The 11,604-nt window shown below is 44.2% G+C and overlaps 1 protein-coding gene across 2 annotated transcripts in view; it reads left to right on the plus strand.

Annotated features, from left to right (window-relative positions):
* The window catches only part of MNAT1 (MNAT1, CDK activating kinase assembly factor), a 152,639-nt gene that overhangs the window by 104,561 nt on the left and 36,474 nt on the right, over positions 1–11,604 (plus strand). The gene's annotated exons all lie outside the window — the stretch shown is intronic.

Raw genomic sequence — 11,604 nt, forward strand, 5'->3', positions numbered from 1 at the left:
GTGGGCACTGTGTGCTTCGTATTGTCAGAGGACAAATTGCATCTTGTCCTGGGAAGGGAGGAGAGTCTGAACTTTTTTCCTCTGTCTCTCCATTTGAAAACACAGTCTTACTGCTGAGCAAGATCTAACACCTGGCGTCACAGAAGGTTCTTTGAGCTGGCCTAGAATTTAAATTCTCCCACTCATTTTTGTTCTCATGGACTCCCAGTGCTTATACTTTCCGTTTTCTGATACCAGGTTAATGAGAAAAATATTCATTAGCTACCCCAGCTCAGGCATGGCGAACGCCAGCCTCCACCACCTGTTGGAAGCACAGCTGCAGCGGGCCTCTCGTACAAGTGGTGCTCTGAAGCTGTCGACCACGGTACTTCTCACAAATGATGTTGTTTGGGAAAAAATAAGCCTCTTTCTGTATGTTTTTGCTTCCGGGCACCGTCAGTTCCTGTATCCCTGTGTACCAGGAGTACTGATGCAAGGCACCTTCTCTATAAGGACCCATGCTCACAGTATAAGTGTGTGGGACACGGGTTTTCCAAGAACCCAGCTTCTTGGAAAGGAAATCTTTAGGATCTCTGCCTGCAATCCGAAAGTTAGCGTTCTTAATCATTTTTTTTCTTTTGCATACAGTCACCCCAGACTTGCAAGCAGTTATGCATACGCTTCGTTTTTCTCCTCCAAGCAGTCCTATTGAGTTCAGCGGCACTCAAGTGAAATTTAAGCTTGCGCATAAGTATTTTGCAGGGATCTGGCACACTTGTAGCTGGTTTTCATCAGTCGTTAACTAATGGACACATACCTGTCAAGCTCTCGGGGGTAAAAAATGAGGGAGATATGTAAGTGCCTGAGGCGTTTGAAGTCTGGGGAAATGTTCAGATTTATTTATTTGAATGTTATTTTTCCTGGGAATGGCTCTTTCATCATGAATTCCAAATGTTGAAAAAAAAATAAGCAAACTTTCTCCATAGCCACCTGCATGCCTCCTGTTTTGTGTTTTTTCCCTTCTGTGATGCCATTTTCTTTCTATTTCTCGGTATAGCTTTTCCCTGGGGCTGCTTCTTCAAAGGATGATTTTTTTTTCCCCCTAGCAGTTTGTTCCTTGTAGAAGTCAGCTCATTCCACCTAAAAAGCACTCTGCACAGGGAAATGTTTCCTCTCTATTCACCCACACACAACGACTCCTCACCTTCACTGTTCTGTCTTTGCTTCTCACCTCTGGCTCAGGACTGGCCCCGTTGCCTTTCTTGCATCACTGTGACTCTACAGTCCCATGCCAGTCACAGCGGCATATCCTCCTTGGAGAGGGGCTAAAAGCTGGGAGGAAAAAACATCTAAATGTTTTCCTCTGGACTAACCACCACACAAGCAGAGGAGGAGATGAAGAAAAGGCAGCATTTGACCTCAGTGTTGGTCTTCCTGTATTGCCAGAGGATCAAAATTAGCAAGGCCCAGTTAATGAATATGAATGAGTAGCATTATAAGGTTATTCCGGCAGGCCATAGATGAGGGTTTGCTTTACGTCCGGGTGTCTAGGAAGAACTCGGGAGCAAGTCTTACTTGTCAACCAAGGGCAAGGAATGAAAGAATTGAAAGAAGTTTGGTAAGTGCCTACACTTAAGCATAGCTGCGCCCAGGTGTTGGATGCCTTGTTCTGGAGGCTTTACCCACTTAAGCACCTCAGATCCTGGTACAGTCAATGGAGAGACTTTGGAAATGCCTAAAAGCAGTCAAGTTTAGGTACGTCCAAAGGATGATTCGCAACACCTGGAGGGCCCTACAGGTAGGCAATGGGAAGTGCTGAAGCTCAGGAGCACGCTGAACTCCCACCCGCTCAGCACCCCTTAGTTAGGCATCTCTTTCCACTTCCAGTTCTCAGTGCTTTGTCTCTTCTGAAGGGGCCATGTCATAGGTTTTGAAGCTTGGTATATGGTAGTAGGCAGTGGTCATTTGCCACTGGTGACAGTCCAGTGTAAAATGCATGAGCGGTGCTGGGACCAAGAGCCAAAAGAGGGCGAAAAATCTCCCTCACCTAGCCCGTTCTGGAGCCCAGTGGCTAGGGCACTTGTTGGGAAAGGGGGAGATGTGGGGTAAACTCCACTTGGGTGAGGAGGGGCTAGTCACTTCATGGGCAAAGGAAAGGGCAAGAGCTCTAACTACTAAGCTGTTGGGCAAAAAGGTCATGTGTGAATTCGGTGCTGTCAAAGCAAGTTAGACATAAGGTGGGATTTTTTTCCTACTGGCCTCAAAGAATTTAGGTGGAGTTCAGGGGCTTATCGCAGACATTTTGACTTGCAACATAGCTGAGCTGGGAATTGGATAAGATGCATCTTAGTGCTCCACCTGAATAGTTTTTGGGCATGCTTCAGTAGCCCTTGTATAGAAATCCAGGGAAACTCCTGCAGTTCAAAATAGGAGGAGTTTGAGTTTTGTGCCTCTTGTATAGAGCCATTTTGAATCACTTGTTGGAGCCCGGGGGAATTTAGGTCTCCAAGTCCCGTTCAAGCACCTAGAAACCACTTGGCATCCTGCCGTTAATGAGTGAGAGTGTGAATTGTGGAGGGCACCTGTCACAGCTGGGAGAAGTGAGTGCCCTAGGACACAATTGAGCTCTGAGGCAGCTTCTAATTTAAAAACCTCTAATGCACAATACAACACAATGTTTCCCTCTTCTGTGCATCCTGCTGATACTAATCTAACCCAGTCCATTGGGTATTTTGAATACCTTAGACCAAGTTCCTTTATATATTTATGTTTCTGTATTTATATGAACTCAGATGCATTTCCTGTTGATGATGAATGCTTAACTAATGTGCTTTGGTCCTTGGGCTAATCTTGCAGGCAGCTGCATACAGCTGCTGCACAAGGCAGAGGAGTTGGGCAAAATGGGGTTATCCATTCCTCCTAAAGCTTTCTTTGCTCCCTCTTTGCTGGAACTCCTAACTATTACAGTGCGGTTAAATCCAGAGAAAGTATAGAGGTTCTCAGTGTTTCATTCTTGTCTCTATCAAGCCTGTCTACTTTATCAGAAGGGAATATCTTTCATTGGTCTATGCAGATTAATGAGGCTTCACATTTATCGTTAACATTTCTTAGCTTTACAGCACTGTGGTTAGAGGCTGCAGCAAAATGTCACGCCACCATAATAGTGTTTCACCTTGAGAACTCACTCACTAGGTGGTTCCCCAAAACTTGCAGACTTCGTCTTATCCGTACTTCAGGAGCCAAGAAGTTTGCAAAGACTCTGCCAACTGGGAGCCTTTGAATTTATTTCTGGTAGCATTCCTTATTGATTTGAACATAATACGCATCTTCCAAGCACTGAACAGGATAAGTCCTACACATATTCTGGTCTTAACCCCTTAGAGTCTGCAATATTCCCTGTAATATTCAGAACAAGAGCAGTTCGTTCCTTCCCTACTTCCCTGCAGTCCACTGAGAGCACGCAGGTCCACCAGGAGGAGGGTTCATAACAAAAGGATGAATTCTTAGGAGGTGATCTTAGGGCTCCTGTTACCTCTTCTTTTGTCTAAAACTGTGGGTCATATTTAAATTGTCCTGTATCAGTTGCTCACTAGACTCCAGGTAATTGCATTTTGTTCAGTCCAGTAAACTCTATACTGCGCCCCATCCCAGCCCCCACTGTTTGGATTATATCATCTTTTGCAAACACCTGCAAAATGCTTGCTTAAGTGAGCCACACAGGAAAGATTGAATCTGAATATATTTAATTTGTTTTCAGGCTGTAAGTGTGAAAACTTTTTTTTGCTGCTTCATGACCTTACTAAAAAGCCTGAAGGGTCCATGTAGTGCTAGTTTGCTGTTGCTCCCTTAAGAAAGTTATTAAGAAGTAGACTTTCAACATAAATGAGTTCCTTGAGTGTGGCACAAGATGAGCTTCCTGAATTAGTGAAATACAGATGATAGCCCCAAATTACTTTGGTGACAATACATGTTACGCTGGTTAGATCCAGATAAGATGCAGAGAGGTCCTTAATAGTCTGCTGTTCTTCCCTTGCTATTTGAGCTTTCCCCGATCACAGAACTAGTGGGTTAGGGGAGGGAAATCTCAGTTGTGGCTATACTAGGCCACCGTTCCTGTGGTTGGAGCACGGTGCGGGGGCCACGCTGTTGGCTTTCATTGAAGAGCGCTGGAAGGGATCTCACAGGCCACCGAGTCTAGTTCTCTGCTAACTCATTCCCTGATCCAGCAGTAAATCACCTGGATCCTTCTCTGAGGAGGAGTAAGCTACAGTGACCTAAGACCACTTTTCTCTTGATCGAGAGCTTTAATGCACTTCAAGGCACTTGTCTTCATACTTTTAGTGAATTTGCTTTAGCTTTCCTGAAAGACGTGGTGTAGAGGAGCCCGTATATGTATTGGCTTCATTTGGGCAAGCTGGTGGCTCCGTGCTTTTATTGAAGTTTCTCAGGGAGAAGATGGTGAAATATCCATTGTTCCCTTCCACGTGACATTCAACAAAGCTTCATCTTATCTCCCCTTCTTTTCAACTGGTTAAATGGGACCTTTGGTTGGGTCCACGAAGAGGCCTTGTCTCTGGCAACTTCACTGTCTCGATGCTTAGTGTTATATTTCTATCTTACTTGACCCCACGTGTTGTTGTCCAGGTGCCTTCACGCTGCCTGGCTGCACGGGGGGTGGAGGAATAGCGTGTTGCTAAAGCTCCATCAGGAAAGATGTGGTGGTGACGGTAGGCTGGGGGAAGCAACCAGGAGATAAGCTGAGGTTTACGTATTTCTCTGCTGAGGTTCATACACAGAATTAGTTACTAGAGTTTGCAAAGATTGGGGCTATCTTTGAAATGCCAAATACTCGTAGATGGCTGTATGTCGGCAGAATCTAGGAAAGTGCTTTTTTCACCGGCATTCATCCGGTGAAATTGAGATTGTGATCATTTCTTCTGAACTGGGCTTTGTTCCTGGGATCCATTCGTTTTCCTCTCCATGGTGACTATTGCAGCGCACCTTACATCTGCACACTGAATGATTCCTATACTCAGTAATATGCAGTGGTGTAGCACAGTGGTTCCCAACCTTTTTAGACGGTGGCCCGGCAGACTGCAGTCCGGAAGTGACCAGCAGACTGCAGAGTGGCAGCCAAAAAGGGTATAACAGAGGGTTGGCTGCTGCTCCGCACTATGCCGTCACTTCCAGACTTCCAGTCCGGCAGCCAACCCTCCTGCAGACCAGCAGCCAACCCTTCAGGCTGTGGCTCGGGGTTGGAAACCTCTGGTGTAGCATATTGGTTTCTGCATGGAGCTTAAGATGTTGGTTTTGACCTATAGGGCCCTAAATAATTTGAGACTTGTGCAGAAGTACCACTGGTTAGTGGAGGCACCCAAGCTTGTGTTGTTTGATTAAAGCAGGGTGCTCTGTATAAGAGAGACTGGCTTGCAGCTTGCTTTCTTCTTTGTCCCAAAACAGCTTACACCTGATAACCACCATAACTCCATGACTTCTCCCAGACTTTCAGGACTGGAGGAATTGTACAGGAGAGCCGTGGTGATGACAGCCATTTGTTTTGTTTCTGTTATATTTTTGGTTTTGGGATAGGTGAAATATGCTGGCTGTCGTAAGTTTTGGTGTGTGCAATTGCCTATTTAATGTACCAACGGGTTCAAAAACCCAGGGTAAGCAGTGTGTTTTCTTTCTTGAAGAAAACACAAAGAAATGAAAAAAAGGGGAAAAAATGAAACAAGCCCCTTTCAAATATGCCCAAAATTGAACAGGCAAAGATGACTTAGTCATCTATCGTTCTTCATGTAGGCAAGTAAGATTTAGTGTGGTATGTTCTCTCACTAAATACATAGTTATACACAAGGTATTCCTGGAGATTAACATAAATGGAAAACCTGCTTTCACAATTGGAATTTGGGGCAAAAAAATTCTGAGCTTCAAGCCTTGTGTTTTAGAAACAGTCATTTGTTGTCCGTGGTGGAGCTGATTCAGACTCTCGGGAAGCCCCTGAGTGCCACTCTAATAATGTCATTTAAGGCTCCTTTATAAGTATGTCGTCCAAACTCTGTGTGCACCTAGTTTCAGACCTCGTTACATTGTCAGAGTGCCGAATATGGACCTTGAAGTAAACTGCTTGAACTCTGTCACTTTAAAATTATAGTAAGCACTATTTTTTGTCCACCGCACATTGTTTTCCATGGTGGAAATCGGTCCAAAGAAAGGCATTCTGGATAAAGATACCTGATTTACAACAACCGGGTTGACAGCTGGGTCCAGGATATTAGCTGCTGCTAAGGAAAAATCTCATTTTGTCGTTCTGTTCTTTTGCTTTCATATGATTCAGCACTGGGCTTAGATCAGTGGTTTTCAAACTTCCTAAACTCGCAGAACCCTTTTGTAGTACTGCCCGCTCCGTGACCCGCTCTGATCAACGCACCCGCAACGTCTCGTGTGTTTAGCATCCTGCGCTGCAAAACAGCGGCGGAGACACTTTAACTAAAGCTTGTTCAAAGAGCTTTAGTTAAATCACCCTTGCCAGCATTTTGAAGCATGGAGATGCTGAGCACAAGAGGCATGGAGGTTTCTGGAGCACACTAATTAGCACAGCCCAGCAGACTTGATCTGCTCCAGTGTGCTGTAATTACAGCGTGCCGGAGCAGTGTCCCGGCATGTGTACAGGCACCCTTAAAGACTGACACAGAGCCAGGCAACCTGGCCCATCACTGGCAGAGCGCTGCCTCCTGGCTTGCTCTGCCGGTACCCTCAATCTCTGCAAAACCCCAGAGGTCTGTCGGGGAGCTCCGGGTTTCCATGTGGAACATCGCCTGAAAACCACTGGCTTATCTTATGTAGAATTTCTCAAAGTTTCTGTACAAAGATCCAGTTTATAGGTCAACTACCATCGTTGCAGGTAATACTAATTAGCTTCTTTAAATATAAACCAAGTGACATTGCAGGAACAAACGATAATTGCTGAATTATCAGCAGATAAGTATGCCGAGGGAGCTTTCATATGGGTAAATCCAGCAAATTTTGGCCTGCTGGTTTTTGTAATTAACAGCTGGATTCGGTCTTTTTAGTGCCAAACAGCTCGGTCATTTTTGCATTTTAATTTAAGTCAGGGAGGGTGGATTTCAGGTCTGTTAAAACGTTGGTAGCTTTTAATTTTTTTAACCTTCATTTCAAGTGGAAAACTTCTGCATATTTCTTTGTTGTACAGTGTTGTTGCATAATTTGAAACACATGTCAAGTCCTGGCACTTTGTCTAGAAATGACTAGTACAGTTTCTTTGTTGTCAATCATGGTGATTTTTTTTTTTTTTTTAAGAGGGAGCAGTAATGATGCTCTTCGAACTGTTTTGAAATGGTGGTTGTTCTGTTCCTCCGCTGGCCCTGGAGTTTTCCCCTGAAGGTCCACCACTGATAAAATAACTGGAAGTTGGTTGGAAAGGGCGACGGAGCCAGTAAGCTTTAAAAACTGCAACAGGTGATTTTTCACCTCTGCTTTCTTCCACCTGGGGAATGTGGGTCTTTCCTGAACAGTATGAAAGGAGAAGCTGTCGTTTTCACGTTGATCTGCTTTGGCCCCTTGACTCCAGACACCGAGTTCATTCTGCTTCCTCTGAATAGATTCTGGTTTCTCATTAAGCTTGGTGGCCAAAGAGCCAAACGACCGAGGACCAGCAAGGAAGGCTTGGCTTGCCCTGTGCGCTTTGCAGTGCCTGAACTTCTATCATTACAACAGGTCTATTAGGTAAAAGGGTGTATGTGCTAAATTCCCTAATGTTTTCTTCTTACAGGGCTTTGTATCAGGCCCTTGTAGTCAGTAGAAAGATTCCTATTCACTTCAATGAGCTCTGAATCAGGCACCTAATAAAGGAGAATTTATGTGTAACGGTGGAGCTATTCTGCATTAAAGACAAAAACTGCATTTGGGCACCTTCCCTTGCAATGCGCACACGCTTTCTCTTCAAAATCTTTTTTTTACCCAATTTGCTGTAAGCACTTTTGATTGAAGGCTTGGGAAGAAAAATGTAGTTTGTGGGTTTAGCGTACGTGCATCGGATATGCGGTAGTTAACTAGTGCATTGCCTTTGGGAGGCTCGGAGGAGGAAGGGAGATGCCGCATTCATAAGCAGTGTTAATTTTGGACTTGGTTTATATTACGTTGGCACGCTATTTGAAATCCTACAAGTTTTGCTGTATGGGTTTGGGAACGCCGAGGATTTAATGTAGCAGAGGAAGATTCACAATGGCTTTCTAATTGAATGGAAATCAAGGAGAGGAACGCAGGCTGTAGTAAGTCTGAAATCTTACTGTTTAAGAAATCAACTTTCTGGCAAAAATATCTTACGAACATTTCAAACGACACCCTGTAGTATATGGTGTTTTGCGTGGAGTTCTTCTGTCAAGGTCATTAGCAACTGAATATATTAAAAGTGCACTGCTTATGAAACGGAGAATTTCACTTCCTGCCCGCCCACCTGTGGGTAGAGTGTGGGTTCTGTAACTGTAAAAGGTCTCGGGAGGGTTATAAAAGCAAAGAATATGGAAAATATATAAAGAAACAAAAAAGGAAGCCTGCGTGCACCGTGTCGTTCCTTACAGTTAAAGTTGGCTGTAGTTGCATATGTACCACTAAATTAACCTCAAAAGCTGGCCATGACAGCAGAATGTCCATAGCAATTGTTTTTGTTGGCGTTTGGCTTCAAAATTAACTCATCGATCTAACATGAACCTCTGTGCTCTGAATGCTAGTCTGGTAATGCTTTTTTACTTTTTTTTTAATGCAATCATGGAAAAAATATGTTTCTGCTCGAAGCAGTTGTCAAACAAGCTTCTTTCATCGACAATCAGACACAGGGCAGCTGAATAGGGCTGTTTAGTCTAGAGTAAATACTCAAGAGATTACAAGGTCACTGTAGGAAATGTAATTATACCATTTATTCCAGAATAGTCTTTTTGTAGTGTGGGCTTGCAGAATACTAAATCATGATGTTTATTAAAATGTGTGTGTGTGTGTGTGTGTGTGTATGTATGTATGTATAATGCAGACCTTAACATGAAGAGCAGAGAAGTGTTGGGCAAACTGCTTTTTACCACTTCATTCTTTAGCACAATAGGTAGTAAGCTTTTCTAAAAACACCCCAAGATCATCTTGTTGGCTTTTATTATTGGCCAGGCTCACAGGCTAATTCTGCCCTTGTCTCCTCAGGTGAAATGGTTCCCACTCAGCAATAATAGCTCTGCCATGCAGGAAACTGGGTGAGGATAAGGGAGGCTTGTCCAAGCTACATGCCATACAGAACCGGGTCTCAAGGGGCAGATTTGATATTGGTGATAAGGAGATGCGGGGCCGGTATCCAATACTGGATGTTTCTCAGATCTACCTGTATTCGTTCAAAATCAGAGCTTTCTCTCTGACTGCCATCTTGAAATATTTGCAAGTTAGTAACCTGTGGTAGTGTGCCTGGTCCTCCTCACCTCTCTGGCTGCAGTGTTGCCTAGATGTTTTGGTTTCTGGTTCTCCTTTGCCTTTGCATGTCCACAGGTATGTGCTCCCAAACTTCCCATCCCATGGGCCCGCTCAAACCCTTACGCAGGACCGCTGCACTCGCTCCTTAATTTTGCAGTTCGAAGTCCGTAGTAGTTTTAAACTTCCCTTAGGTTTCCTACCTTTAATGAGATTGTGGAGAGATGATTAATATCTATTTCATTCTGTTCACTTTTTCTTCCATTTTTTACTCTCACCCCCTTTGCTTTTGTTCTTTTTAATTTTTGTCTCCCTTCCGTCTCCCTACCATGTGACACTCAGGAATCATATAGCGGGCACCAAGATGACAGATGCAGCAAATGCATGCCTTCATTGAAAATGGAAGTGTGGCCACCTCTTTTTCCCTAAAAATCGGAAGGACCCAGATATCTTCAGAAGCTCCTTCTCTAGCTTTCATTGTTTTTGACAGAGAGCCACGAATGGCACTATTCAAGACTTAGTGTTCGCATTTCAGAGGCAGCACTAGCAAGAAGGACCGTGGAACTGAGCGAATCCGGGAACAGCTCTGCAGAGCCGGGAAGGCCCTGCAGCCTGCCACGTACTGCAGGGGGTAAGATAGGACAGCCAGCTCCTTTCTTCTGCTCAGCATCTCAGAGCTCCTTTCACTTCTCAACCTACCACCAGACTCAACAAGGGATCCTGATGCTTGCTGGATGCAGCCACAGAAAAAACGATCAAACCAAGGGTAGTTCATGAAATGAAGGCACCTGTAAGGGAAAGCAAAGGTGCCTAAAATGTATAGGCACAGTGCCATTTCTTGGCCCAGATTTCAGAAATAGGTGCAAGAGCAGCAGAGACTATGAAGTAGCCTTCCCCATGGAACGTGTTCCCAGAGCACCACATGGACCAGCCGATTGAGGCGACTTTGTCAGCCCATCCTTGGGTCACGTGCTTCCACAGGTGACAGCAAACAGTAAAGTGTCTCCCCTTGAAGACTTGATTGGCTTTTACAGCGTGTTGCACGTTGTCCCTTCGATGCCCGTCAGTCAGTTTACTTTACACACGCGTCGCTGGAAAACGGTGATCTTTGCAGCCGTTGTACAAGTTAGGAATGCTCAGAGCTGGGAGCAAGGTTCCTGGAATAGAAATGTTGCACCTGCCAAGTGGATGAGATGCGACACTTAGAAGTGAGCAACTCTTGCCAAAAATGAATTGGCATTTACTATTGTTATACATCTGTACAGCTCAGCTCTGGTGTTGTCTAAATAATCTTGTTTATGATCTGATCCAACACGAGTTGAAGCTAATGGAAAGCTTTTGCAGGGTTGGGCTTACTCTTATTGAAAACAAACTAGAAACTCCCAAAATTTAAATGATCAGGGAGGAACATTTGGAAGGAGAAGGGATGAAAGCGGCTCGACAAGCGTCCTTGGTTTTATGTTTCTGCACTCACTTGGGGTTTTTTTTTAAGGAAAAGGAAACACTGAAGTTCTTTAAGAAATTTGAATTTGTCCAAGGAACAGCAAAGTGCTGACTAGCTTGGATTCAGTTGCTTTAAATTTCCACCATTCTCTAAGGGAGAGGAAGAAACAAAATTGAAAATGAGCTGTTTTGTTTGTTTTGTGTATTCTGGCCACCGTACGTTACATTTCCTTAATTAACAATAAAATAACCATATTGATTGCAAGACACCAAAAGCCACGCTCGACTTGTGGTATTGTGTGCATCAGGGTTTGCAAGATCAGGGCTGAATAAATATTTGTTTCCCAAATTACTGTTAGCTTCTAGGCAAGGATTTCTTAGGGTGGGATCTTTTATTGGACCAGCTCTGTAGTGAGGATCGAGTTAGATAAGCTTTTGAATGTAGAGTGTTCTTCATCGTTCAGAGTATTCGTCACTGTCTTTTCATAGCTCCTTGCATTTGATTCACTTCTTGTTAAGGTCTTCAGAACAAAGACTGCCTTCATTTTTGCACAACAATGGGCACGTTGATAGTTTTAAATATATTTTCCAAGAGCACACCCAGCAGCAAGCATTGAAGAGCAGAGCGATAGGGCTGATCTCTTAATCCAGGACTGTTCCTAAGACCCTGGGTGGTATTGAGCATACAGACCACTGCGGAAGCTGCAGGGTGCTCGG

Source organism: Alligator sinensis, unplaced genomic scaffold (genome assembly GCF_000455745.1).
Source record: "Alligator sinensis unplaced genomic scaffold, ASM45574v1 scaffold50_1, whole genome shotgun sequence".
Lineage (NCBI taxonomy): Eukaryota > Metazoa > Chordata > Crocodylia > Alligatoridae > Alligator > Alligator sinensis.